Source organism: Heptranchias perlo, chromosome 20 (genome assembly GCF_035084215.1).
Source record: "Heptranchias perlo isolate sHepPer1 chromosome 20, sHepPer1.hap1, whole genome shotgun sequence".
Taxonomy (NCBI): Eukaryota; Metazoa; Chordata; class Chondrichthyes; order Hexanchiformes; family Hexanchidae; genus Heptranchias; species Heptranchias perlo.
In genome coordinates this window covers 50921460-50927459 of record NC_090344.1, presented here as the reverse complement: position 1 = coordinate 50927459, position 6000 = coordinate 50921460, and the positions used below count along the sequence as shown (strand labels likewise).

The following is a 6000-nucleotide window of genomic DNA, read 5'->3' as shown; positions in this document are numbered from 1 at the left end:
TCGCTTCTCCCTCTCTCTGTAACCTCCTCCAGCCCTACAACCCTCCAAGATCTCTGCGCTCCTCCAATTCCGGCCTCTTTCACATCCCTGATTTCCATCGCCCCACCATTGGCGGCCGTGCCTTCAGCTGCCTGGGCCCTTAGCTCTGGAATTCCCCCTATAAACCTCTCCGCCTCTCTCTCCTCCTTTCAGACGCTCCTTCAAAATTACCTGTTTGACAAAGCCGTTGGCCACCTGTCCTAATGTCCACTTCTTTGGCTCAGTGTCAATTTTTGTCTGATAACGCTCCTGTGAAGCGCCTTGGAATGCTTTACTACGTTAGAGGCAAGTTGTTGTTGTTGTTTGAGCACCAAGGCTCTTTCGTCCAATGGACCATTGAGTAGAGAAGGAACAGCCTCTGCATTCTCGCACTCAAAGGGTGGAATCTGTCTTTTGGTGCTGGTTTGCGTCTGCACTCAAGTTTCAGGAAAAACCAGTTTGGAGGCAGCAAGGTAGCTCAGCTCGTATTGAGAAATAGAAGGGGGAAGTGATACTGATAAGATCGGGACAATAATATTACAGATTCTACTGCCTCCCTTGGTGCCTTTCAAAATGGAACATAATTAAGAACCTCTGTTCTCAATGCAGGTGAGCTACGAACTTACTCTCCATTGTAATCTGTTGATGTTTCATGTATCAGCTAAGTGTAAGTTACCACCTTTTACCACGTCCAAAACCGAACAGGGAATTGGGTAAGAGTCGGGCGAGTCTTGAGTTCCAATAATTTCTGATGAGGAATTCTCCTCGGCAACGACGGTGACTGCAGAATATAAAACGCAGCAAAGCTTCAAAACAGTAGCAGAAGGGATAAGATCTCATGGTTCGGGGACTCCGAGCTTGGGTTATAAAAGTCTGTAAATTGTAGGAGGAAGGAAAGACTGACAGTGGGGGGGTGAAGAGTTCTACAGGTCTTGAGGTCCTGGGAAAGAATGTGTTAAAGTGGGAGATATTGTGCTGAATATTAAGGAGGAGTAATGCTGTGTTTGGAGTTTACCCAACTATGTTACAACAACTTGCATTTATATAGCGCCTTTAACGTAGTAAAACGTCCCAAGACCTTCTTTAAATATGCAGATCGGGATCCGACGACCGGTTAAGTCGCTGCAGTTTTCAGGAGAAAACAGTGGGAAGAGGCTGTGGGACCAGAAGAGGCCAATTAAGGTAAGTCGTGGGGCCAGGATGAGCAGGATTTCTCCTTCAAACCCCACAAGGACAATTTATGCCTCCCATGCCCTGGGCTTCCCCCACTCCCTACTCACGAGATCCTCCCGAAACCCCCTCCCCGTGACTTATCTTCCTGCGGCTGGACTTCCTTTTGCGCTGGATGGCGGTCTCTGGCCACCCGAACTTGCGCTCCTGCCCGTCAACCAGCTGTCGCTACCAGCCCATTTTGGGTGGACAGCTGACCGGCGGTCTGCAGATGAGGCCTGGGAGTTCAAATTCCCCCAGGGGCCTCATGCTGCCAAGGTCGGGCACATTTGGCGTTTGCCCCATCCCCTCCCCTGCCCCCTTGAATCCTGTTCCCAGTTAAAATTCCCCCTCAAGTAACTGAACCTGGCAGAGTATTAACGGACACTCCATTCCTGTTGCACTCACGGAAGTCTAACATCCAGCCTTGAATGTGTCATAACTTCTAGCTCAATATTGGGAAGACCAAAGCCGTCGTATTTGGCCCCATCACTGACTCCATTCCTCTCCCCAGCTCCGTCTCAGGTTCAACCAGACTGCTCACCATCTCTTTGTCCTTTTTGATCCTAAGGTGAGCATCTGACCCCACAACCTCTCCAAAGATTATACTTGGCCTTTGTCATCTCCAGCCTCAATTACTCTCATGGTTTCCTTGTCGACCTCACTGTCCATTAACTCCAACTTGTCCAATACTCTGCTCCTCACAGCTTGCCCATCACTCCTATCCTTGCTGAGCCATATTGGCGGCCTGTCCATCTTCCCAACTCTTTAAATTTAAAATCCTCATCCTCATCTTTAAGTTCCTCCATGGCCTCACCCTACGCCATCTCCACAACTTCTTCCCACTCTATCTGCCCCCCAAACTCTTTGTTCCTCTGACTCTGAACTCTTTTGTTCGACCCTCCCCACTACCCAACAGCTGCCTGGGCCCCACACTCTGGAATTCCTTCCCTAAACCCCTCTACCTTTTCAGCTTTCTCCCCTCCTTTAAAAACCTCCTCAAAATCCATTTCTTAAACCAGACGTTTGGCCACCCCTCCCTATTTCCACTGGCAGGAGGGTCAGTAACCAGAGGACACAGATTTAAGATAATTGCCAACAGAACCAGGGGGCGGAGATGAGGAGAGTTTTTCTACACAATGTGTTGTTATGATCTGGAATGCACTCCCTGACAGGGCGGTGGGAGCAGATTCAATAGTAACTTTCAAAAGGGGAATTGGATAAATATTTGAAGGGGAAAAATTTGCAGGGCTGTGGGGAAAGAGCGGGGGGAGTGGGACTAATTGGATAGCTCTTTCAGAGAGCCGGCACAGGCACGATGGGCTGAATGGCCTCCTTCTGTGCTGTATGATTCTGTGATCTTTCCTGATTTGGCATCTGGTTTGTTCACCCATCTGTAGAGAATCTTGTGATGTTTCTTACGTTAAAAGCGTGATAGAAATGTAAGTTATTGTACACTGGATTTGAGATCACCTCCAATTTGACTAAGAAAACAGGCCTCGTTAATCTCTTTCACTGTCAGGTAAGCCCACTGTCTAGTGATGCCTATACCTTCTCTTGGGGACAGTCCAGTACAATTTGTGCATTGTCCATTTGGATGGAGAGCACTCAGCTGATCGGATGACCTTTGCTGGTCCCAGGCTTTCTTCTGTTCTTTATGTACTGTTTCTGAAATGTTTGTTCCATTTGGAGCAGGATGTTCCAAACTGAGATACTCACAGTATTATGACCAAGGGTTTTCAAGCTGCTTCTATATGTCAAGTGAACTGAACACTGTTGAGTTGTGTTACTGTCACAGTCTATAACTTTCGTCCCCCAGTACAGTTAGGTTGTTACATAAGGTTAAATCTCACGGGATCCAAGGTGAGGTAGCCAATTGGATACAAAATTGGCTTGTTGACAGAAGACAGAGGGTGGTTGTAGAGGGTTGTTTTTCAAACTGGAGGCCTGTGACCAGCGGTGTGCCTCAGGGATCGGTGCTGGGTCCGCTGTTATTTGTTATTTATATTAATGATTTGGATGAGAATTTAGGAGGCATGGTTAGTAAGTTTGCAGATGACACTAAGATTGGTGGCATTGTGGTCAGTAAAGAAGGTTATCTAGGATTGCAACGGGATCTTGATAAATTGGGCCAGTGGGCCGATGAATGGCAGATGGAGTTTAATTTAGATAAATGTGAGGTGATGCATTTTGGTAGATCGAATCGGGCCAGGACCTACTCCGTTAATGGTAGGGCGTTGGGGAGAGTTATAGAACAAAGAGATCTAGGAATACAGGTTCATAGCTCCTTGAAAGTGGAGTCACAGGTGGATAGGGTGGTGAAGAAGGCATTCAGCATGCTTGGTTTCATTGGTCAGAACATTGAATACAGGAGTTGGGATGTCTTGTTGAAGTTGTACAAGACATTAGTAAGGCCACACTTGGAATACTGAGTACAGTTCTGGTCACCCTATTATAGAAAGGATATTATTAAACTAGAAAGAGTGCAGAAAAGATTTACTAGGATGCTACCGGGACTTGATGGTTTGACTTATAGGGAGAGGTTAGACAGACTGGGACTTTTTTCCCTGGAGAGTAGGAGGTTAAGGGGTGATCTTATAGAAGTCTATAAAATAATGAGGGGCATAGATAAGGTAGATAGTCAAAATCTCTTCCCAAAGGTAGGGGAGTCTATAACAAGGGGGCATAGATTTAAGGTGAGAGGGGAGAGATACAAAAGGGTCCAGAGGGGCAATTTTTTCACTCAAAGGGTGGTGAGTGTCTGGAACGAGCTGCCAGAGGCAGTAGTAGAGGCGGGTACAATTTTGTCTTTTAAAAAGCATTTGGACAGTTACATGGGTAAGATGGGTATAGAGGGATATGGGCCAAGTGCAGGAAATTGGGACTAGCTTAGTGGTATAAACTGGGCGACATGGACATGTTGGGCCGAAGGGCCTGTTTCCATGTTGTAACTTCTATATACCACAAATTTGTTGAACACAGGAACCCGGCTGTAGCTCCCCTACACTTTGCAAGAGCCCAGTCTTGGGCTGGGACCAAGCAGGTGTCGGGTGTTTTCCCCACATAATGGGTGTGGAACCTGTTCTTCACGCATGTGCTTCTGGTTACAGAGTAGCCCGTTGGTGAATGGCTGCTGAATTGGTGCTTTGAGAATGTACGCAGCTGGCATGATACCGTGTTTGCTTCGGTCAGATTCTGGGACACTGGAATCCATGCGCCTAAAACTGGAGCTATGATTCTGCCACTGGGATAAGAGAGCTGGGTTTAGCAGTGTAAACTCCAGGAGCCAGTTCACAGACAGCGGCCTCCCAGAATCTGAACGAAACAAGTGCCAGTGCGGAGGCAGATTCAGGCTGCTGCCTCGCTCCCCGATGGTTTCGTTGACAAAGTTCAAACGTAACTCCTGACGATCAAAACTTTGCAACTCTCATTACAGCTTCTCGGTAAACACAAGGCAAAGTGAGTCAGCAAAATATGATTGAGAGTATCAGGACACAAGCCTGAGCCATTGTCCTCTCTCACGCAGGCATGTCTGGTATTTAAGCTTGAAGCCAAGAAGGAGCTTTAAGGCAGATTATCATTCCAGCTAAGAGGCTGGAGAGCCAGCAGTGTTCATGTTGGTTCTGCATTATCGAAGATAGCAAGAGGGATCAGAGAGACAGTGTGGGAATAGTGTTTGCTTTGCACTCTGAAGATGGTGGGGCAGCTATAATGATCACATGACAAATCGTCGTTGTCCTTGGCTGTTGAAGACGACAGTGATCTTTTTCCAAGAGTTTGAAGGTTTTGAGGCAGGAGTCTTCCCTTAATAATTACAACTGAAAGTTGCTGCTTTCAATTTCTTCAAAGAGTTGCTGTAATAATTGTGAAGAATTTGGGGAAGTGTGTACAAAATCAAGCTCGCTCACCAACACTTCCTTTTTATCACCCTGAGCTCACTCACCATCTCTGAAAAATCATTTTCTTCTCTCAAAACTCACAGCCTTACTCTTAATTAGGATTTGATCCCATTCCCTTTTTATCAATATTCACCGCACGAGATGACAGGTCATTGTATAAACGTTAATGATTTGAAAGCTCCTATGAGGACTGAGCGTGAGGAACTCTTTGCCTTCAGACTGATTTTCAAGAAACAAAGCATTGTTTTCTCACAAACGTTCCTGATTTTAAAACTGGTCTGTATTTGCTTATTTGAAATATTGTTCAGAGGCCCGATAATATATCCACATGTGTTGTTTAGCATTGCTGTGTAATAAAACAAATTCATTATTCCAGCAGTATGAATCATGCGGTACATTACAATCACAGTACACATCACACAGTCAGCTGGCCTCAGTCGGTAGCAATGTCCGTTACAGTGGGTTGTGGCTTTGTGCAGCTCAGCAGGATGTGGGAAAACAACCTTGCTTCAAGTTCTGTAATTGGGTTTGAGTGTGTGTGCAGTGCTGAGTGCCGCAGTGTCGATGGTACTAGATGCCTTGGCTCGGTGGTACCACTTTTGCCTCTGAGTCAGGAGGTTTCACAGCCCTGCTACAACACTTTGGGATGCCCTGAGAACATGAAAGGTGCTTTACAATCGATTTATAAAAGATGTGCGGGTCTCGTGTGAAGCATAAACACCGGCATAGACCTGTTGGGCGGAAAGGCCTGTTTCTATGTTGTGCATTCTATATAATTCTATGTCCTCCATCGATTGCACTCCACAGTGTAGCTGGACCCAGAGCATTGCAGGCCCACTAAAATGTGGCCTGCAATACCCTACAGGGTATGGGG

At 46.5% G+C, this 6000-nt stretch overlaps 1 protein-coding gene across 2 annotated transcripts in view; it reads left to right on the top strand.

Moving 5' to 3' along the window:
• Window positions 1–514: 514 nt before the first annotated feature.
• Window positions 515–6000, top strand: part of LOC137335861 (rab11 family-interacting protein 1-like) — a 44879-nt gene continuing 39393 nt past the window's right edge. The window contains exon 1 of one of the 2 annotated variants that reach the window (XM_068001351.1): window positions 515–627. The gene's annotated coding sequence lies outside the window, so the exon portion shown is untranslated. Of the gene's footprint in view, window positions 628–1151; window positions 1201–6000 lie in introns of those variants that run through there. The other variant, XM_068001350.1, reaches the window with a different exon arrangement.